Raw genomic sequence first — 23,502 nt, forward strand, 5'->3', positions numbered from 1 at the left:
CTTATTCCTTTTCCCTTGACAGGCATGAGATGATGACGACGCCTGGGTGTGAAGTCTGCTCCGAGGCCTTCAGTGCAAGTCCTTGGCACACCTCTTCAGACTCAGCCTTCCCCTCCCATCCTGAAAGTTTCCAAAGTGATGGGAGAGAAGCCGTGGTTGTGTTTCCCGGGCTGACACCTCCTGCTGAGCATCCTTCCCTGCAGGAATGGCAGTCCTGTCGCGTTACCCTGGGCGCGCGCCGCCGTGCCGCTGATGGGACCAGACAGGATCCGTCACTGTGCTGATGTGTCTCCTCCACAAAAAATCCCGAATGACACCAGCATCCGAGAGACGGGGAACAAAGGGGAAAACAAATAAAATTATCTGCTCTGTTTGGTCCCCTCTGGTCATCTGTCATCCCAGTCTGGTGTGGGGGCTGTGAGGGAGGGCTGGGGTTGGAGGGGTCTGGGTTGGGGATGTGAGAGGGGTTTGCTTTGTTCATGTGAGACCAGCAGGCCTGGCAGGCCAGCACGCTGCTTCTGCTGGGCTCTGTGGAGTGTCTGTCTCTGTCTCAGCTTGGTGCTGGAGTCCAGGCTGCCCTGAGTGCTGCCATAGCCAGAGCCTTGCAGTGGGGCAGAGCTCGGTGTCGCTGGCGCTTCACACATGTCTGAAGGACCTTGCCAAGGTTGTGTGAGCGTCTCTCCCTGCCTCAAGGTAAGATCATCTCTGCCTCTGTCATTGCTGCACTAATCTGTTTGTAAAGACCCTTGGGGATACAGGTTGCTCAACCTCTTCCAGGACTTCTAACAAGAATAACTGTAACAACCCTATAAAGTGTGTTGGGGGTTTTCTTGTTTACTTTCCTTCCTTGCCTCAATTTTTGTTTATGTTCTGTGGTCGAGGAAACATTTTCCTTCACCTTTCCAGGAGGCTGTTTGAAAGCTGCCCTCAGATCAGTGGGGACCAACAGGGATGGCTGTGCTCCTCTGCAATGCATGTGACAGATGTGTCAGCTCTGGGCTCACTCTCTCCAAATGGTCCATTTCTGTCTCAAAACACAGGGGCCAAAAGCAGAGCACCAGCCTTATGATGAAAATCAGCCTTTAAGGTAAGAAGCTGAGATATTCTTGCTTGAAGGAGATGTATGGGGAGCCTCTCTCACACGAGGATGCTGACATTAAACCTTCAAGGCATCATGGCCTCAGCTCCTCAGAACTGCCTGTCTTGTTGGGCAGGGAGATTTCTCCCAGATGTATTTTCTTGTTTTAAATTGTCTGGTGGAGTGTTCCCCTCTCTTTACACAGCTGTTACTTCCAGCCTCAGCAGTGGAAGGTACTTTAAAATTGGGTGGGTTAGTGCTTGTGAAATAGTCTGGGCTGTTCATTTTCATGGGACTGAAGAGTGACTTACTGTTCGTGTCCTGAAAATTGTTTGTTTTGCCTGGAGGGCATCTTGCACAGGAACTTAAATTGTTGGCTTGACTCTCCTTTTGTGTAAGTTGTCCAAGCTGAGAGCTGTGTGTTCTATAACAACCTCTTCTTGTCTGTGGTAGCAGCATTTTGAGACCTGCCCTAATCAGAGTTTTGGGAGGCACCACTCTGAAGTGAGCTGGAATTGGAGGGAAGAGAGCAGAGATGGGAAAGGAGAGGTGCATCCAATTGAGGTAAGGAGGCTACCAAACACAGGGCAGCCAGGCCAGAAACATGCAGATTATATAAGCACAGCTGGGCTAAAACTTGGCAAAATAGTCTTTCTGGTCTTGTAGACTATGCTCAAGCAAATGATTTTCTATGGACCCTACTGAGCAGAAGAAAAGATAATTGTAATTCAACAGAGAAAACAAAACATCCATTTCTTTAAAAATGCCCCAGCCTGAGTAGCTGCAGACCTGGAAAATGGCCTTAAAAATAAGCAACCAGTAGCTCTAATTACCCTGGAAGGCCACCACCTTCTCTTGCACAGGAAGGGAAAGCAGGCTGGGAGCTAAAGGTACTGCAGAGCTTGTGAGGAAACCACTGGGTCTTGTCCCTGGGCAGCCCCAGTTAAGAAAGAAATACATCTGCAGGCTCCAAGTCCCCTGCCTGCTGCTGGGACTGCTCACTGGTGATGACATCTCAAATATGTTTTAATAACCAGAGGCTGTTAATAAGCGCTTGCTACTTCACCAGCTTAGATGCATCTCTTTAAATTTAAACAGGATTAGATAAGGTAGGGAGATTATTAAATACCCAAATGAACATTAAGCAGATATATTGGAGGTTTAACAACTCTGCAGCAGATTGTTAAATTGCTCTAAATATTTCCCTACTAGTCTGGGGGTATTTAATTAAAACAACCCCTCTAGTCCTGTGTAACGTGCCTGGCAGGCCTACAAGCCCTGCACAGGGCAGGACCTTAATTGGCAGCGTTACCGCAAAGCTGAATCATGCTCGAGGACAATTAAAAAACAACAGCCTCCCCCCCCTTGCCCACCCCACCCCTCAAACCACCCCAAGCCCCTCTAATTAGTGTGAGAAATGACGACAAAACAACTGCGAGTGTCTCCAGTGACAGGTGCACAAATAACAAGGCTGATGAAAGATTTTGCAATTAAGATTGCGCTATGAAGATTAATGGGATATTTTCATAAACTGATGTAAGACTGCCTGTAACCCAGTTGCCTCCACATAACTCCATCTCCTTCTCTGTATCCCTTATTTCTCAGATTTCCTTCACCCCCTCTTTCCAGCTTGCTCAGGGTTTTCATCCCCAGCCCTTTTTTTCCCAGGTCTCCCATATTTCCTGGCATTTCCCTTCTCTTGCTTTGGCTGTTCTTGTCTAAATCTTGGGTTTCTGCTCCATTTTAACTTCCTGGCTGGATGGAAGCAGGGCTGTCCCCATGGGCTGTCCATGTGGTGTGGCTCCATCACGGGCTATGCCCACTTCCACTGGCTCACTGGAAGGTGTTTTCCAGGTTTGTTAAGGATCCAGCTGCACAGCACACATCTGGCTCTGGAGCCACGTGTGTCCGTGGCTTTCCAAGGCCCACAGGTCACATTGCCTGTGCTGCTTCCCAGCAATGTCTCCCTGGAGCGTGCCAGCAGTTCTATTAACCCAGATTAAATTGGTGCAGCCACTGCCTGATAGGAAGCATTAAGCTGGCAGGGAAGGAAACTGGGAGCTGGAGCAGAGCCCCCTCCCCATGCATCTTTCAAAGAGGGGGGTTTGTGCCTCTCACCCAAACCTGCTCTTTTCCCAAAGGCATTTGCCTGTTGCTGCCATTGTTGTTACTCCTAATTGCCTCCTGTTATTCTTGATATCTCTAAGGCAGACTGGTACACAGGGAATTTACATTTCTTTTAATCTAGTGAAAGCAATGATTGGACACACAGCCTCCAGTCCTGCTTTTCTTCCTCTCAGATGCTGCCTTACACCAGGTTTGATGTCCACCTCTTCAGTCTGTCTGTGCTCACTTGAGTTTCCTTCCTGACCTTGTCCTCAGCCCTCCCAGTGGCTTTTGGTGTGATTTTTCTGAGAGACCTCAAAGGTATTTGTCAGGACAAGGGTTCAGAGGCTCTTGTCTGGGTGTAAGTTGTGCCTGGCTGCAGGGAGCTGTTCCTTGCTGCTTGCTTTTTCTTATTTTTTTCCCCCACTGCTTTTTCCCACATAAATGATGTGTTGGAAGAGACACCTGCCCAAACCTGCTGCCCTGCTTCCCCCAGGACTTTCAGAGCTAGGGGTGAATAATCCCCTGCACAGGGATTTTGAATTAGTTATAACTGGGGCCCCCAAACCAGTACAACCACTTCCACACTGTCCTGCTTGTTAACTCTGCTGGGGAAGGGTGTAAATAAGATCTCAGGGCAATGTTGTTTGCCTCCTGATTCTGAGGCTCTCCCCATGCCTCTATCCCTAGCAAAAGGGCTGCAAATTATTGTTTCTCACCATTTGTGAACAGTCTTTAATTGAGAGTTTAGCCCAGGACCAGTGGCTTGTCTCAGACACTTCTCTGCGCAGAGGGATGCTATGCACTCTAAATTCTGACACCCTTTCTATGAGGTCCATGAAAAAACCTGGTACAGCAAAAAAGGCAGGAGGATTCCAGTCTCCTAAGAAAGAGGCATTAATTGGTGGTGACAGAAATGTAGTTTTTCCTGAGAATGGTATGTGCCTGACAGTATTCCACTCACCAAAGCAAACAAGCAGAAATTAGGGCTTTCTGTCTCTTGTCCATGAGCCTTTTTGACTTGATATCTCCTTGTCTCTCCTCCTTTTAATTGCTCAGCTATTGCCCCATTAGTGTCAGTGCTTGGCGGGTGCAGGGGTTGGAGCTGAGATGCTCTGGCTGCTGCTCTGTGAAGTGTCAGCCTGGATAAATGCAGAGCTTCTTTCTGTTCTCTCAAATCCCTTTTCCCACTCCCTCCTTACCTTCCAGATGCTGGAAAAGGCCAAGGAATGTTGGTGCAGGCTGTAAGTGTAGCCTGCCCTCCCAGCCCTTGGCTTGCTGGTGCAGCTCTGTGACTCTTTGCTGCTCCAGAGCTGAGATTATGCTGGAAAAAAATTATTCTGCAGTGAGATGATAATTCTTGGTTTGGGATTCTTGCAGACATTGAAAAATGCCTGGAAGACTCTCCTGGTGGAGGTGCTGCTGTGCTCCTGCCTCTCTGGATGGGCAGATCTGCATCCTGACCTCTGGATCTCTGCTTTCACTTTGTGTCTGTGTGCTGGTCCAGAGGGGCTGGCTGTGTGCTTTTTATTCCCTCTCACTGCCCTGGTGACTGCACTGATGCCCATTTCCAGCAAATTAACCTTTTGGGGGAAGTCTTCACCTTTTAACTTCTTTTCACAGCCTGGATGAGCCAGAGAATATCCCAAGGAATAAGCAGGATGCAGCTCTGCCTTGGGAGATGCTTTGAAACAAGCAAACACGTGGGTGGGAAGGGAATTTGTGTTGCAGGGTGGATTTAATGCCTGGTGTTTTATAACCTGAGTGCCTTTTACCAACACGGTTTTACTATCCCCTCCCATCTTAATAGCTGTTTTATAAATATTATTATGAAGAAGTCTTGGTGGTAATGCTAAAGGGAAGCTGGGCTTTGTTTTATCTGAATAGCTCTTGCTTCCAGCTTGGGATAAGGGCTGTAACACTGCAGAATGAAGCTGGGCTGGAACAAAAGGAAATCTATTCATTAACTTAAATCGTAGTAATTTTAGCATGACCCAAGAGGAGCCTGGTGAATCTAACCCTCTATTTTCCCACATCCTTCCTAGCAAGAGCCTTTCTTTCTCACTGAGGCTTGAGAGCTGACTCACTTCCAGACTGGAGTGAAATCTGGGGTGGATATTTTTTTTCCCCCTAAGATTAGAGTCAATGCTGTTACAACAATTACAGTGTAAAGAGAAATTATTGCCATTGTTGATTTTAATGCGTGAAAGCTGAACTTAAGTTGTCCACTTACTTCAACTTCGTAGATGCTGGGTTAATTTTTCTTTTCGTTGTTATGTGCAGTCACAGATTTCTGTAAATGCTGCTGCTCACCTAGGGGGTAGGAATCACAGCTGAGACCTTGACTGCCTGATCCCTTATCATACTAGTGACTCTTTTATAGGGCTGCACCTCTGCCTTTTTTTAGGACTTGATAATTTGTGGAGGGGGTGAGAGATCAAACCTAAGGAAGGTCAAACCTAAGACCTAAGGAAAGAGGTGTAAGTGTCTTTTTGGGGCAGAATGAAAGGCTCCTGCTGGTGCCAAGGCAGGTGAGGAGTCCTGGTCCCTGGCCTCATGCAGTCTGATTAGGGTTGCAAAGAGACCTGGACCTTTCTGTAGGCCAAAGCCAGAGCTCAGCTGCCCTTGGCAAGTTTATATTGTTGGATGCTGCTTTTATTTTTTTTAATTTTTCACTTCAGATTCAGCTACAGTTGTGCAAATGAGTGGACAGAGGATTAAAACAAAGCAAAAAGGAGGGAGTTTGTGGGGATGCAGGAAGCCACAGGTATCTCCGCTTTCTCTCAGCTCTGTAAAACCGGGGCAAGGAGGTCGATAACTTACATAAGAGCTACTAGCACGCAGCGTTCTGCAAAATCTCCCAAAAAACCTCCTGGATGGCGAAGCACAATGGGAGCACAGGCAGCCTCATCACTCAGCCAGCAAACTCCTCCGTGTGAGAACCGCGTTTGACGTAGCTGCTACCCAAATGCCAGCAGGTGACGAGCAGATGGGGCTGCCGGGCGCTCGTCTGAGCTCTGCCTGAGCAGAAGGTGCAGGGGGAGTGGAGATCTCAGTGCTGGGGCGCTTTTTTTTTCCCTTTTTTTTTTTTTTTTTTTTTTATTTTTTCCTTCCCCTTGTGTGTGTGTGTGTGTAGTCGAAAGCTGCCGCGTGGTTCTCACCAGAGAAGTAAAAATAGAAGCTGTCGGCTCGCGTGGGGCTGTGGCTTTATCTGGGTGTTGTGCTCTCCTGGGTATTTACAGGGGGCAGGCAGACCTTGGTGTTGGGAAGGGTGAAAGTTTGACAAGAAAGTCTCACAGATATGTGTGCTTGGCAGAAAGATTTTTGAATTTAGAATCTGAAGAAGGAATAGAGATGAAAGCAAGTTTTGACATAAAAGAAAGGAATTGCTGAGCCAGTTTTACTGGATAACCAAGGAGGCAAAAGGTTTGTTACTTACAAGGGGTTTTTATGACTTAGTGCAAAGGATAAACCCACCCCAAGCAAGAAGATGTTTTTACCAGAAAGATAGCACAGGCAAACAAGTCACCAAATTTTGCAGCAAAAAGGTCTCAGAATTTTCCACTGCAAGAAAACGGAAAAACAACTTCTAGCTTAAACTGTAACGTACTAACTTTTAGTGACTGGAGAACAGTAACATGAATATGGTAATTATAGCAGTTATGATAGGCTAGGTATAGATTGGTTCTACTGTATTAAGATGCTCAGCAAAGAAAAGTCTATAATGCATTGTAACCAAAAGAAAAGTATATAATGCATTGTAACCTAAACTAAGGGTCTGCAGGCCTGGAGCTGACAGCTGTGGGCACAGCTCTGTCACCCACCACCCTGGACTGCTGTAACCTCTTGGATACAATAAACTGCATTTTGGAGAGCTGCCTGGAGTCCAGCATCCCTCACCTTGGGAGAAGGATGAGAGGAGCAAAAGGAGGAAAATGTTTCACATGGTGGTTTTGGGCCGTGCTGGTGCCCACTGGGAACACTGGGTTTTTTCCTAATGGGTGCCTCCACCAATCCTGCAAGGATGGTCCCATCTTCAGAGGGGGCTCTTCTCTCTGATCCATGAGTGTGACCTCCCTTGGGGACAATGGGGATTTAAACACATTTTAGATTATTTGCTTTAAGGCATTTACATCACAGTGTGGCTAAAGCTGATAGGGCAAGAAAAGCTTATAGTGTATTGTAATTAGGAAATAGTTGTTGAATAATAAAATAAGTTTTTCTTCCTTACACATCTCCAAAACCAATTTTTACAATTACAAAAATAACAACTCAAGTTATAATTAAAATCAAAACAAAATTACTAATTATACGAACTAATAGTTCAACAACTATTATATACACAAGAGAGGGATGGATGGATGGATGGATGGATGGATGGATGGATGGATGGATGGATGGATGGATGGAGAGCAGTGCAAAGGACAGTGGCAGTGAGCAGCCAGCTCGATGTGTGGTGTTTTGGGAGTGGGATCTGCTGTTCTGATGGGGGAACCCGCAGAGCAGTGCTGTACCAGCTGCAGTCTGTAGTCCTTTCTCTTACAGCCTTTTGCTGTGGTCCCAGTCATCTTGCACTGTGCAATTTTCCCATATTTCTACTGCTCCTGCAATCCCTACTGTGTGCCCCAGTGCAGCCCTCAGCTTGGAAGGGAATTGGAAAAATTAATTGGGTATTAAAAACCTTGGTGGGCTGACCCTGGGTGGGTGCCAGACACCCACCAAAGCCTCTCTCACTCCCCTCTGCAACTGGATGGGGAAGAGAAAACATAACAAAGGGTTCATGAGTTAAGGTCTGGGAAAGGTCACCCACCAAATACCATCACGGGCAAAACAGACTCGAATTAGAGATACTCATTGGATTTGTTGCTAACAAAATCAGAGCAGGATAATGAGAATTAAAAACAGAGACTAAAACCACCTACCTCCCCCTTTATATGCTGAGCATGATGTGGTGCAGTCTGGAACATCCCTTTGGTCACTTGGGGTCACTTGTCCTGAGCCTCCCATGCACCCCCAGCCCCCTCACCATCTAAGTGGTGGCCGTATGAAAAGCAGAAAACACCTCAGCTCTGTGTGAGTCCTGCCCAGCCCCAAGGAAAACATCTCTGTGGTCAGCACAGATGCAAAACACAGCCCTGCACCAGCCTCTGTGAGACAAAAGCCCTGCCCCAGCTGGATGCACAGCCCTGAAACCACAGATACCTCTTGTTGCTTCACCCTGCACACCCCTGGCACAGGAGAAACAAAGACAAGAGGGTGAGTCTGGGAATCAAAGCCCCTCCTGCCTGAAAATGTGGAGAAACACACTGTCCTTTCCTGGGAAGGCTGGGCACAAAACCCAGGATCCCCTTCGGACTTCCTGAAGGGATTGTCCCCCTCTGTCCCTTTCCCTGTGGCAGTTTGTGAGCCTTTAAGGATGAGATGCTCACAGGTCCCCAGTGCTGTGATGGGGACAGGGGCCACCACACCTGGTGGAATAGGAGGCAAACAATCCCAGCTGAAGAGGTCGTGCAGCATTGTAATCCCGAAAAGAAACATTATGATTCATCATTCCTGATGTAATGTCATCTGTTTAATAAAGCTGTAACTCACTCTGGGCTCATTTTTAATGGGGCTGTTTAGGTAATGGTGTTGGGTTTTCTCTTTCCCAACCTCCCCCCACTCCCATACTAAGTAGGATTTGGACCAAGCACTTGGAAAGTGCTATTGTAGCCAAAGACTTTTTTTTTTTTCTTTTTTATATTTACAATATCTTTCAGGCCATAGCTGAATGGGGTATTATTTATGTCAAATCACTACTTACCCTGAAATATGGGGGGAAAGGAAAGCCAACAGCTGGATATGGTAATGAGTAAATAAACCATGTGTCTCTTTAATGATGGGGACATGAATTCGTGCCGCATGGGGAAACGGCCGGCGATAAGATGCCTTTGACTGGGGCTGACCACAGAGCAAGGGCACCCCAAAATTTATGTGGCTGGAGGGCTCCCTTGGCAGCTTGCTGAGAAGAGAGATGGTCTGGGCTTGGCTTTGCTGCCTGTTCCCTGCGGGGGTGTTGTCCACATGCAGGCACAGCAGCATTTGCTGCCTCCAGCCTGGAGGCACAGCGTGATTCTTCCCACAAAAAGCTGGGCTTGGTTTCTGTGGATGTCTTGGAAACACAGAGCTCTTAAAAATCCAGAAAGGTCATTTTAGGAAGAAGTGGTGGGAGGGGGAGTGGCTGTAACTGTTCTTGTGGTCTGGGATTTCTTCAGGGTGATTTTCTGTGGGTAGGTGGAGAGGAGCAGGTCTGGGGATGGACATTTTGAATGCTGGTTGTTTGAACACCCACAAGTGACATCAGTTGTCTGTGTCCTCTCTAGAGCAGAGTGGCAGGAGTCTTTCTGTCTCTGGGGATGTGCTACAAGGGCACAGCCAGAGAGTGGGTGATTGATGCAACTGTTAAAGGAAAGGGGAGATGCCAAGGGGAATTGCCTGAGGACAGCGTTCAAATAGGTGTGACAACACCAAACCTCTTTCTGCATTCAGCTTCCTGCACCAGGGGCAAAGAGTTGTTTTCATTTTGTGGCAGATTTTGTGGGCTTTGTGTGAAGTTTTGGTGTGGGGTAAAGCTTCTACCAGTAGTTATTCCAAAGCTGAGTTCCACACTCCTGGACATGTGCAAACCTCTCAGGGCTGAGCATCGCCCTGTGCTGTGTGCAGTGGAGACACAAGGCACCAATTCCCTGTCCCACAGAGCTGATGCTCCACGGGGTGAGCCCTGAGCTGCAGCCAGGTGGGCCCATTTCTCCTGAAGTCAAGTTGTGTGCCTGGCTCTGTGTGCCTGCAAGAAAAAATCAGAGCTGCCAAATTGGATGGATAATTTCTGATACAGCAAACTCCTCTTGACATCTCAGAGCAGATGCTTTGGGAGTGTATGAGAGCTGGGCAGACCCTTCCCACTTTATCCACCTGGCTTTGATGTAGGGACTGTCCCAAATTAAAGAGTCTCTTAATGTCAAAAAGGACTTGACTTCCTGTGTGAAGATTACATAACCTTTCGAAATTAATGTGTTCATTGTGCATACAGCTTATTGAAAAACCAAGTTGTCCCTGCCCTCTACCACAGTTCTCTTGAAAGGAGGAACCAGAACTGTAACTGGTTAGAGCTCTTTCTAAGATGCTTTAAATTGGTGTGAAAGTGTCATGAAAAATTTTGCACCTTGCCACCCACAGATTGCTTAGTTGGCAACCACACATAAAGGCCAGCAGGGTTTTATTTGAGGATGTGTTGTTTTATTCACATATTTTTGCCTAATTCAAAAAGTGAGGTCACTGGTTTTAAGAAGCCAGAAATTAAAATAAAAATAACCTCAAGGCCTGTGCAGCTTTTGTGGCTGGCTGCACTTTGTGTTTTCCCCCAGACTTTCTAGATGGAAACTCCCTGTTGTTTATCTATCTCTCCTGTTATCATATCAGGAGCAAGAAAGGAAACAAATAAGGAAACTCGGGAAAAAAACACCAAACCACAACAAAAAACCCCCCAAAACCATAAGAACCTTAAAATATCCCTCACTCAAAGCAGTTTCTACTTTTGTCCCATCCGGTGGTAATTTATGGCAGATGCAGGAGCCGGCCCTGTGCTCTTTGGAGGAGCCAGGAAAGGCTGGAGAGGTGAGTCCTGTCTGGAGGAGAAGGGTGGTTTGTGTGCTGTGGGGTCACCACGCTTCCTGCAGGCTCCTCCACTGGTTCTTTACAGGCTGGATGTCCCCTGTGACTGCTGCTAGGCTGCATCCTGTTTGGACCAGGGGATTTGGTGCTCCATGGACCTCAAAGGAAGCTCTTGAGGTGCTCACAAGTCCAAGCTCACATGAAGGTGCTTGGACTCCTGCCCACCCTGAGGAGGTGAGCTGGTATCTGCTGATGACATGGTTAGTGAGGTATCATATGCTACAGCTCATGGATTTAATATTCCTTTCTTCGTGCTGGTCCTTCACCATAATGGGAGTGATGGTTTTCATCTGCCTTTTGAAGAGTTTTAGATCTGACATGTCCAACAGCTGAGACTTTGGTAGGGGATTATTGCCGATTTCCCTGCAGACCTTCACAATGTTCTTTGCTCTCGGTCTGACTCGGTGTAGCTCGGCCTGGACACCTGTGCTCATGTCAGACACCACCTAATTCCACCCACGGGTTTGGCTGTGGCTCTTGGGAGCAGAGGGCTGCTCTTCATTACTCCAGCCCCGTGTTAGCATCTGCTGAGGCTGAATATCTTTGGTGCAGTAAGAGGAAATTGTTTCTGCCTGCCTTTCATGTCTGTGCTATCACTTGAGGAGCCTGTGCTGAGACCTACCAGGGCATGCTCACATGGCTCTGAGTGGGAACCCAAACCAGCATGTGTCTCCTGAAACAAACACCAAAAACCTCATCTCATGAATGCTGTCGAGAATATGAAATTTGTGGGTAAATCATAATGTGGTTCATGGGGTCAGCAGAGAAGGATAAACCTGCCACTTACAGATGTTCCAGGCAATAAAAAGGCACTGGAAAGAAAAGCCCCTTGTTGCCAGGCAAAGCCACAGGCGCAGAATTGAGCCGTGCCTGAGGCCTCCCGCTTTCCTGGGGAGCAGGGAAGGGGTTAAGTGTGGAGCTGAGCACTCAGCTTGCTCTGTATTATGTCCAGGTGGCATGACGTGTGAACAGACGAAAGATAAAAATCACAGCGGATAAAATCACAGAGGAAATGGCTCTGTCTGAGCCCAGATCACGACGCCTTGCGCTGACCCCACAACCTGAGCCCCATCAGTCAAGTTGTCCTTCCCTTGACTTCTCACCCCATGCTCTGCTGCTGCTGCTACTCCATAAAAGAGGAGGGTGGTGGGAGGAGGGGAGAGGCTGCTCAGCCCGATGACTAAGAGGGTCCGAGGACACAGGTCAAGTTCTTTCTGCTGCAGTCTGGAAGGGAAAGCTGAGTACTCTACCAGACCCTGCTATAAAATGATCTTCCCCATAAAAGGACTGAAAAGCAACTGGGAGGAGAGTGTGGTGCTGTCCTGCCTTGGCTGGGGATGGGGATGGGGCTGGTGGAGCAGAGCCAGGCTGTCCCAGAGCCACGGAGCAGTAGCAGTGTCAGGACCCGGGGCTTTGCTGGGGAAGGTGTCAGGCCTGTGGCTTGTCTGTCACTGGGTCCCTTCCCACCCAGCTCTGCTGACAGGAGGCCAGGGAAGAGACCAAACCACCCTGGGTGAGGATGCTGCTGCTGTGCCCTTGATGCTTGGTCACCTTCGAGAGAGACAGAAAGTCTTTGAGGGCTTGGCTCAACTCTGTGGGCATCTCTGGGAGGAATGAGTCTCCTCAGTCTCCTTCATCAGAGACAGGTGGCACCGGTGACAGAAATAGTGTGCCACTGTCCCAGAGCCAGGCAGGCACAGCTGTGGGCACGGGCACTCTCCAAGCTCCGCTCTCACAGGAGCCATGTTCACCACAAGGGCCGGAGGATGCTGGAATTTGCTCCCTTTGTCTGATCCAAAAGTGTCTCGTTTTGGGGAAGGCCTTCTGGGCATGCTGCATAAGACATCTGTTTTACAGGGTGTTTAGGATGGGGCTCAACTCAGCCTTCCCAAAACTGGGAAAGGCTGGGAAGTGGTTCCCAGTAGTAGCTGGCCGAGTTCCCCTGCCCTAATTACCTTTTGCAGACCTGGGATTTGAGTGTGTTACCAATGACACTGGGCTGGGGCAATAAGAAGTGGGAGGGAGTTTTTAGGTGATTAGGCTGTAAATTTCTCTGTACATTAAAAAAAAATGGTGCTTTGCCTGTGGTATAAAGATGCAGGAAACCACAGCTCTGGTGGCTTCATGCCTGCATGGCAACTTGTATTTTCAATTCACCTTTACCTAGTTCCCTGTGTATTTTAGTTTAGTTTAACCCAGCAGAGTTTAATTGGAATTTTTTCACCAGAATGGCCAAGCTGATTTAGAGCTGGCACTCCCTGAGCTGCAGGTGGGCTTTTTTGGTAGAGATGTCTGCAGAGCTACTGGAGACTGAGTTGCTGGGAACAGAGCTATGGCAGGAAAGTGCTTGGGCATCAGGTGCTGGGAGGCCTTCAGGCAAAAGGGGAGTGTGGCTGAGCTTGGCTTAAGTGTCTGCTGAGTATGCTGCCCTGTCTGTGTGAAAATGATGCCAAAGGACCCAGTGCTCTGAAGTCAACAATATCTCATGATGACCCTTCCCAGGGCCGGGTGCACCAGTGGTGATGCCAGGGGAAGGTGAAGGTTTAAAAATCCTGCTTCTTTTTGAAGCACTGCTCCCCTGAGGCTGTGACTGTGATTATTGTCTGCTCAGAGGGGCAGGGTGGGCACCTCCAGACAGAGACATGACCGGAAACAAGGAGGATGGTGATGTACCCATTAAATAGTGATTTAGAGCTTAATGAGCATCACACCTCTGCCTCCTCTGGCTGTGTGGAAGGTCAGGGTATGATGACCAGGCCCCGTCTGTGAGCAAAGGTGTGTCTTGACTTGACAGCATCTCTCGTGCCTTTGACAGCATGTGTGGTTCAGAAAGTGCAAGCAGCTGTTGGCAAGACTGAGACTTCTCCATCCTGTCCCGGAAGGGTTATCCCAGGAGCACAGGCTTCAGCAAGGACGTGGAGAATGTCCACACAAACACACATAACTTTTTTGGGATGCCTGTCTGTGAGCAAAGCCACCTCTGTGTGTGGCACAAGGGGCAGCTGCATTTGGGGCTCTCAGCAGGCTCTGAGCAGGCAGGGCAGCAGCCCATCTGTGTGTGTGTGTGTGTGCTCCTGGAGAGGCTGGAGAGCATCACCACTCCTCCTCCCCAGGGAAAGCAGCTCCGTGGCACGACCTCCCACCTGGGGAAACGAGATCAGCAAATGACTCCTAAGTAGCATGTCCATCACTGTCAAATTGACCACGGATGTCAAGCATGAAGCGGCTGTCCCCGCGGCGTGGCCGGAGCCAGCCCCTGAGCTGGCTGAGCCGAGCTCTGCTGACTCCCCGTGATAGCATTTTAATGTGAGGGATGACAGAGGCCTCCAAGTTAATGTCTGCAGAGAGGTGACAGTTTTGAATGTCAGCCAAAGTGGAAGGCCTGCCTGGAATTTCGCAGAGAGGGAAGAGGATGGGCGTGAAATTAGCCCAGGCAACCGTGTCAGCGCCGGCAGCCTCGCGGCGCTGATACCTGGTGCTCCCAAAGCTGGCAGCCTGAGCAGAGCCTTCCCCCTGAACCTCAAATATGTGGCCCTTCCCAGGTGTGTCTCCAAGGGCTGGAGAAGGGATTTGAGCCTGGAGATCCCCATTGCACTCGTGCAAGGAGCACGGGGATATGGAGATGGAGGAAGAAATGCCGCGTCGGCGATTGGAGGTGGAGATGAGGTGGGAGCCAAGCTGGTGTCTGCCCACCATTATTAAAAATAACCAGTGCATGTATTTAGATGAAGCCTGGCTCTCAGGAGCTTGGCTGGCTGCCTGAACAGCCCCATGGAGTCCCACAAGGAAGGCACTCCTGGTGATTAAAATCTGATGGCAAAGAGCATCCGAGTAATTCCTAAACAGCTCATTCGCGGGAGGGAGTGAAAGCCTCCTAATGCTCCTTGTGCAGATGAGGCAGTACAAATCATCCTGTGCCAAATGAGCAGGTATTCCTGTCCCCTGCCCCAGCCTAGGGCCAGGCAGCTCCCTTTGCTGTGCCTCAGTTTCCCTCCTTTCCATGGGCATAAAATCTGGATTTCTTTATGGAGAAATGTTGGAGAAAATAAATGGCTTCAGGGTTGCAAAGGGCCTGAAGACTGCAGGTGGGAGGCATTCCTGAAAGGAGACGAAAGCAATGACAAGATACTGAGCACAGCCAAGAGCTAGGCTGGATTTATTAAAGGAAAAACGAGGGAGACATCTGTGGTCAGCTTGATAAATTGTCTCCCCCTCAAAGCCGTGTTTCTGTGTTATTGTTCGCCTATGATGGGATCTTGACAAACTCTTCCCCGGGCTCAGGGGCTAATTGCTGAGTTCACAGAGTTGCAGATGGTCTTCCATGCTGTCATCTGAGCTGGCACTAGGCTGAACTGGCTGTAGACTGGCCACTGGGAAACCATTAATGGGTTTGTTTGGTAATGCAATACAGGGCACAGTATTCCCTTTTAAGTCCAGTAGAGCCCAAACTCTTCCATTTGCTGGAGAAGAGTCAGTTTCTGTTTGTGTTCCTTGTGAAATCCTGTCTGTGGTATGCAAAAGGACTTTCAGAAACCTGGTGTTGGATGGCCAGAAGATCAGGAAGAAGATGCTCTGCTTCTCCTTACTGCAAAAGCCCAGGGAGGAGGAAAAAGTTTGGTTGCCTGTGTTCCAGCAAAGCCACAACTTGGGAAATCTTGTGGCCTGCTGTCACCCTGTAGGGATACCCTCTCACTTGAATATTTGGGAAGTCACAGCTTTGACACAAGAGATCTTTGTGAGAGAAATTGCCTGATTCCCAAAGCAGGGTTTTGACTGAGAGCTGTTTCAATAGAAATCTGTCTTTATGTGTAGATAAGGCACTGTAAGGAACGCTGTCAGATAAATAAACGCAGGTGGTGGCTCATGAGGAGCGGGATTATAGTGGGCAAATCTCTTCAGAAAATATCTTCTGGGTGTTGGAAGGTCTTAGGGATTCCAGGAGCTGCTAAACCAATCCTGTGCTGCTGGGGTGGTACCTCAGACCGGACTGAGGTGGTGCTAACAGAAGTGGTGAGTTGTGGCTGCTGTGGAAAAAGAGATGAAGGATTTGTCCACCCCTTGCTTGAAGATGAAAGTCCTGCTTTGTTGTTGCACTGAGGGCAGAAGAGTGTCTGCAGGCCAGTTACACAAAAAACCCCGCCAGAACTCCTCACAGATACGTCAAATGTCCATTAAATGTAAAAAACAAACAGACAAACAAAAAAAAAACCCACAAAAATTCCCATCAAAAAGCCAACACACCCTCAAACCAAAACCACTTCCAAGTAGGGGAAAAAATAATGAACTGTGGACCCCCTAGTTCTCAGCACCCCTGAAGTTCAAGTTAGTGTTGGATACTGAAATGAGAGGGTATTGGTGCTGAGAAAAGCCTCCTAAAATAAAGGGGAAAGCCTAAAATGAATCCTAAATTCCTTACTCTAATTTTAATTCTGTCTTTATAAGCCTGGGCAATCGGCTGGAGAAATGCTGGCCTTTGTTTAACTATTTTTCTTGGCAGCACTTTGACCTTTAGGTATCTCCTGGCCTTGACCTCAGCTCTTTCCCAGCAGGCAGCCGTGGAGGAATGCTGCAATTTGCAGGCTCTTAATCCCAATATATCAAATGCCAGTCGGGAGGAGCACTGCTGGAATCTGCTGGAGCATTGACCCGTGCTGTCCTTGTCTGCACTGCTCCGTGGCTCCTCTGAGAGCCTTGAAGGACACTTCCCTGCCCAGGAGGATGTGGACCCTTCTCCTGCATGGGAGGGATGTCACAGGGAGGCTCTGACTTCACCAGGAGGGTGTCTCTCATCATCTCATGGTGGATAACTTCCCTGCCATCCCTGCTGTCATGCAAAGCGCTCGCTTTCCTCCCCACCGGTTCATTTTGCATTGTTGTCTCCCAAAGTGTGGGTGGAGGCACTGTGGGAGAAGAAGACCTGCGTGGATTAAACTCCAACTCTGCCTCCTCTGCTGAGAGCTGTGGCTGAGCAGGTTCCCCCTCCTCAGGCTCAGACTCAGAGCTAACTCAGGGGAGAGATGTGTGCGGTCGTTTATCCTCCTCATCGACAGATGGGATCCGACAGCTTCTTCCCTTATGCAGTCACAGACTCCACAGCTTGCATCTTTTCCCCTTTTCTGCCAGGAATAACTTTAAGGGGGGCTTTAAAAAATGGTTCATTAATGTTCTGGAAATGTTGTTTTGTGTGTGAATTGCAGGAACTATTTACAGTAACTTCTCAAATGAACCTTGCGAAAGGGGAATAATTTTGCTCTGTGCAAATTTCGCAGCCTTTTACTGCTCTGATTTTTTTTTTTCCCTTTTCCTGACAGCATCTACATTTTAAAGTTATGGCTCCAGGCTTAAGAAACCCAGTGTCTTTTTGGACCAGGTGAATTATGAATCAGCCTTGAACTCCCTTCATAGTGCTAAGTATTAATGTGTCCATATTGCAGAGGGTTAGTGACTTAGCCAGTGGGTTGAGCAGAGAGCAAAGAGGGCACTTGAGGTCTCCAAGTGTTTAAGGCAGGGCACTATATTCATTCCCTGCTAGACAGATGGGAGACAGTGAGGCCCGTGGACCTTGGAGAAATTAATGGAGCTCTCTGGAAAAAAAAAAAAAAAGCCATCCTGCTTAGAAATGAAATGTTAGCTGCACTTCCGTGTGCTCTGTGTGCCTGCCTTAGTTTTATTGGTCCCTCATCCATTAAAGTTGTCACCTTCTGATGTCATCCCAACTTTCTGTGTTGGGAGAAGGCTTGGTGGAAGAGCCCTTCCATGAAACACGGGGATATTGGCCAGTTGTGCTGCCTGCATCTCGTTTTAATGGGGTCATTAACCAATTATCAGCTTAACTGAAGATACTTGCTGTAAATTTAATTAAAACTGATTATGTGAGGTGAGATTTTTCTTGGATGGGAGCTTTGGTGTTCTGTAAGGTGGAAGACAGCTTGCCCAGGCAGAGGGTCAGTGGGCAGGCAAGTGGCCTGGAAGTGTGACTGGAACAGTTTGGTCAATATTTTGGTCAATATTGGTCAGTTCTGGAACAGTTTGGCCAATATTTTGATCTGGTCAGTTCTGTTGATCTTTCCTGACTTACATGAATTACCTGCAGATCCTGGGTTTCTGGAGAAAGATGCTTTGGCTAATGCTGCAGCCCCTCTTGTCCCCAATATCCTGAGGCTTTTTCCTACCTCTCAAACCCATCCTGCTTGCTTTGGGTTTTGACTTGCATTATTTATTGTTCCCTTTACATCAGCCCCTCTGCTGAAGCCAAACCTTGTCTTGTTGAGCTTGGCTTCCTGGCAAGTCTGAATCTTGCAAATATGTCCAGGTTCAGAAGAAAAACAACTGTTTAAGGATTTAGAATTCAATTGAAAGCCAAAATGAAACACAGCATTTCATTCTGGATAATTAATAGATTTCTTTTGATAGAATAGCACTGATATTTTTGTTGATATTTAATAATAAGTGCTGTCACTGAAATGCTTCTTTTCAAATATAATTTTAATTGAATTTGAAGCAAAAGGCATTTCAAGATGAGGAAAACTGAACTGCTGGGCTCAGAAATACTGCAGATAGACATCTTGATTTTTCAGAATTAAAATATTTCAGTGTGAAGAGCTTTCAATGTGAAGGAGTCCAGAGTGATTTGAGGAGTATTTCAGTGTTCCTGAATCTGCATTTTTCCCTGCTTATAGACACAGTATGTGTGTGTGGTAATGGAACATTTTTTACCTCCTTCCACAGTAAATGAGTAGCTAGCACAGTTCTTTGGTGAAAAAAACTTTGAATTTAAATAGACAAGCTGGCAGGTTATTTAATCTCTGGATAATTTTGCCTGCCAGCAGAAGAGTATTTTTCACTTGCCCAGCTCAGTCTTTGGCCAAGCCAAGAACTGAAGCTGGGCTTTCTGAGTCCTTGTCCCATGTCCCAGAACAAGATCCCTGTCTTCTCTCTTTGTCTGCGGTTTGTGATAGATCACCCAAGCCTCCTGATATAATTTCTCTTCTGCTCCCTGACTGTATGATTTGGAACTTTTATAAACAGGCCACAGCAAATGCATGTGACACACAAAAATATGGGTATTCATCAAAGCAGCACAGCTGCTCCCAAAACAATGGTGCTAAGGAAGCCCATTCATACTAATTACAGCAGCACAAAGAATTGTGTTGCTAAATTTGCTGGCAGGTCCAAAAAATGTTTTGGCTTGACCTGAAACAGTCTCTTTTGGGGGAGAAGCTTTTGGCAAGTTGAAATGTTTTAGTTTCACTCTAGGAGCAGCATTTTGTTCTGAAGCGAAGGGTTGGAAGATGGGACTTTGGTTTCAAATCCGAGTGAAGTATTTTTGTTTGTTTGTTTTGAAGGAAAGAATGTTATTTCTCTTACCCTTGAGTTTGATAGAAAGGGATAAGCGGAATGGTGGTTTGGGCAGCTGTTCTCCCCTGTCTGAACTGTTCAGCTGCTGGAGGATGGCCTGACCTTTCTGCAAGCATCAGGAGAAACACCTCAGTGAGGGTCAGAGGCTCAAGTGGCCTGTTCCTTCTCTGCTTTGGCCCCAAAAATGTACTTTGGTGAAGCCAGGTAGCCCTTGTGTGCTGGGGGAGACAGAACAGGGGCAATTCCTCTCCTAAATCTCTTTGTTCTGAGCCCAGAAGGAACAGAGTGTAATTACACTCCACATACCGATATTTCTGTGTACTCCTCTGATGGCATTCCAACCGCACAATAATATTTTCCTTTCTGAAAATAGCAGGCTGATTTAGTGAGATCCCTGAATGTTTAGAAAGTCTGGAAATGCATAATTAAGGTATCCAGCCAACTCCCCCTTTTGCCTTGTAATTATTGTGTGTTGATAATCACCCCGAATGACTTCCACCACCCGCTCAAGCTTAACTTTGCCCCGCAGATCTGTCAAAACAGAGACGTGTATCAACATCTCAATTTGCTCTTACGACAGAGGGAACAAACTTCCTTTCCTCTTCAGATGAATCGATTTTCAACGTAATTTCACAATCGTGCAGTGGGTAGAATGCACAGGCACAGCCTCTGCGTGCCTTTCTCTTCAAAATCTTACCTGCATGAACATCCTGGTTTATCATTGGGGTTGAGTACCTAGAACAGCCCCAAAGAGCTGCCTGGAGAGAGGGGCAGTAAAAGGCTAGCACCCTCATGCCAGACATCTGAACTGAGGTGAAAAAACAAAATGTTTCCAGCCCACATCAGCTCTGCTGGCTTCAGCAGGAGCTGCTGTGTTTGTGTGACACGGTGCACGCTGGAGCCCGCGTGAGTTGATGGCAAAACTGTGCTTCACGTTGTTTCAGTCCCTGCTTTTACTAAGCAGCCATTTGGATGACATATGGAAATTAATGTTATATTTAGGCATGTTGTCCACGAAGACAGTTACAAAGCTATTTTTAAACCTAATACTTTTACTAATCCTTCTAAAACTCAGCAAGGGGCGCTAACTCTTCTCCAGTAGCAGAGGAAGACTCAGATGGGTTTTTAGGGGTGTATTTCTGGATCGGAAGATGTTTGCTAGAATGATTCTGCTCTTATCTCAAGTTGCTCTGCCCTCCTTGCCAGCATCCCACTGATTCCTTTGGCGTGCCATACCCACAACCTTGCTGTAGCAAGTCCCAGGACTTGGCAAATGCCTTGGGCTGCTCGTGGCTCTGGCAAGCACCAGCAGCTGTGTTGCAGATCTGTTCCAACACACATCTGTTTGGGGCTGTTCCTGTGCTGGCCGTGTCAAAATCCAGGGTGCTGCTGCTCCTGCATGCCCAGTGTTGCTCCAGGTGCTTGGTCCCTAACCCTAACCCTGCCCACAAAACACACCAGCCCACCAGCAGCACTCCTTTTTCCTTTAAAGAAAGACTTTTTCCCCAAGCCTTTGTACGAGGGAGAAGCCATAAAGATGGGGTTAACAGCTGACATTGTGGATGGGCCGTCCAAGTTGCCAACGGAGATGCGAAAGCGCCTCTGAAAGCTCTGAGATTGATTTCTTCAGGAGCTTTTGCGGAGAGGCCAGAGGCAGCGTGCCAAGATCTCCCGGGATGGCTCCTGTCTGGGGTATTGCAGCACATTCCTGCCCATGAAACCCTCGTTGTGACCCGCTGGGGTGTTCTGTGGGATGCTCCAGGCACGGCCTCCCCCAGGGGCCAGCGTGTCACTGTAATGCGACTCCTCAGCTTGATCCAGCTGCTGGGTGGGGAGGGAAGGATCTCTCTGCTCCCTCTCTAGCTCCATCCAGCCACTCTCCCTGCCGGGATGCCAGCCCTGCTCAGCCTCAGATCATCCAGCCTTTATTTTTGCCATTTTAAAAATATTATTTTTATTTTTTTCCCCCTTTTTCCTTGGCATCTCCTGCTGCCCCCCATCACCTGCAGGCTTTGGGAGATGTGCGTGCCTCCTCCCGTGGCTGTGCTGGGCAGGGATGATTACCTTGCACTCCTGCTCTGCAGTGCAGTGATGATGGCCATTCATCAGGCTGTTCCCTGGTGGACTGGACTTGACCTGGACACGAGAGCCTTCAAACAGCTCCACTCGCTCACGTGGTGCCCACTCCAGCTTTCCTGGAAGGCAGGCGGATCTGGCGGGAACCGCCTGACACGCAGCCATGGATGCAAAATAACCTTCAGTTAGGGGAGGAAAAAAAAAAAAAGGATAATAAGAAAGAAAAGAAACAGAAAAAACACCAACCTTCTGCCCACGATCCCATGGTAACCCTAGAAATATAGGCATTAACGTCCAGAGAGCTTTCTCCTCTGGATGAGGGGGGGGGTTAATGGGTTTGGATTATTTGTGGTTATCTGGATTTCAGATTGACACCATAAATATTCAAACTCTGAACCTGGCTGGATGCAGCCGCTGTTGACTTTTCTATGACCTAGCTGGAAACTTTAAATCAGCTGTCGACTTGACTTTCAAGGGAGTGAAATGCTCCAAATCCACCAGATAGCATCTCCTTGGTGTTTTATTACCTCCTGAGAAGCTCACTTTGGTAGGGACCCAACTCCAGCCTCCCATCAGAAAGCAGGGCTTTGTTAAGCTTGCAAAGTTGTTAAACCTGCCATGTGGGAATAAGGGTGTCCTACCTTGTGGCAACACACAGGGCTTATTATACTGAAAGTACATGATTAATACACAAGGAAAATGAGTCCAGATGCAAGCCTAGCATTGTGTTATTAATGGGCTAACACAGATCTCTTTCAATGGTGCTCTCTGTCTGCTGGATCACATTGGATGCTTTCAGTGGGCTTTTTTTTTGGGGGGGTATTTGTTTTAAGCATTCCTTTGTCTTTTGAAATGGAGGTACAGGGCTTTTCTGAAGGCATTGAGTAGGTTTTGCTGCCAGTGTAGAGTGTGCTGTCATTTTGGTCAAGAGTCCAGGGCTGGCTTGTAAAGTGCTGGGTGAGTCAGAAGTGACACATGGTGAGGATGGGCCAGCAGTGATGCCTTGGAGTGGCTACTTAAAACAGAGCCTAGACAAGACTGAGAGAATAAAAGTGGGTATTTATTGGAGGTCTTCAAATAGCTACACCTTGAGCAGCCAAAAGCCTCCAAGGGGCTTATACCCAGGATGGAAAATGGTCATGAGGTTTTCAGATACAAGTTTGGTCCATTTCCATATCAGGGGTTAATCCTCCAATTACAGCTTCAATGAAGTCATATTCCCCCAGTTTGGTGCCCCCCAATTCACTTTTGTTTATGCTTTTTGGGACCTGAGGCAGTAGGGTGTCCTTGAACCCCAGGCCTAGAAAGGAATTGTTTTATCTGACCAAAACGTGACAGCAGCTAACACTCTCTATGGAGTTTAATATACTAAGGGAAAACAGGATTTGAAAAATATAAAAGCTACATCTAAGGCACCAGCAGTGCCACCTTGAAGGGCACTCTCTTGCCCAGTGACAGAGCAGAGCAGCCCTCCAACACTGGATCCATCACAGCAAGCAGAGTGTTCAGCACTGCCAGTTTAATGAATGTTACAGTGGCCACACTGGTGGTAAAGGTTGTGGCCTTTGGTGGAGAAAGAGACTTAGAGAGCATTTTGGTGATGGGGAGGGCAGTGACAGAGCTGTCATTGTGTCCCTGCTCTGCAGAACTGGGCAGTGCCTCCAGGGGTGAGGTTCTGAACAGTTAGAGATGGATAAGCTGGGGCTGGATGCTTTGCCAGAGTTGAGAGGGGACCTGCAGTGTGGCTGGAGTCAAACCTCCAAATCTTTGTAGCCCCAGAGAGCTCTTTGCCTCTTCTTCCCTCAGTGCCCAGCTGAGGGCTAACCTTCCCAGAGCCATGGCTGGATTTGATCGTCCAGCCCCAAAGCTGGTGTGGGTTCACAGCAGTGTGGGGCACTCAAACACCAACAGTGGTGTGGCATGAAGTGGTTTCAGGTCCACACAAAGTATGGTTTTGAAATGCAGGGGCTGGCAAGTCCAGGCTGACAGCTTTTAGACTAATTGGTTTGATGGTCTGGACCTCTAATGTAATGTTTTATCACGTCCAACAGATTTCTGTTCCAAATTCCCTGAGGAGATCCCTAAAATAGCTACTCAATGAAAAGCTTTTCCCTGCAGCTAAGTGAGAGGTGCTGGCATTTGAGAGATTTTGGAAAACCAGCCCACAACCTTAT

The 23,502-nt window shown here is 47.8% G+C and overlaps 1 long non-coding RNA gene across 1 annotated transcript in view; it reads left to right on the top strand.

Moving 5' to 3' along the window:
- Window positions 1-467: 467 nt before the first annotated feature.
- Window positions 468-23,502, top strand: part of LOC141729755 (uncharacterized) — a 40,491-nt gene continuing 17,456 nt past the window's right edge. The window contains exons 1-3 of the long non-coding RNA XR_012581203.1: window positions 468-693; window positions 907-1,087; window positions 1,532-1,642. This is a non-coding gene — a long non-coding RNA (uncharacterized LOC141729755). The remainder of the gene's footprint in view (window positions 694-906; window positions 1,088-1,531; window positions 1,643-23,502) is intronic.

The sequence above is a fragment of the Zonotrichia albicollis genome, chromosome 8, assembly GCF_047830755.1.
Source record: "Zonotrichia albicollis isolate bZonAlb1 chromosome 8, bZonAlb1.hap1, whole genome shotgun sequence".
NCBI lineage: Eukaryota > Metazoa > Chordata > Aves > Passeriformes > Passerellidae > Zonotrichia > Zonotrichia albicollis.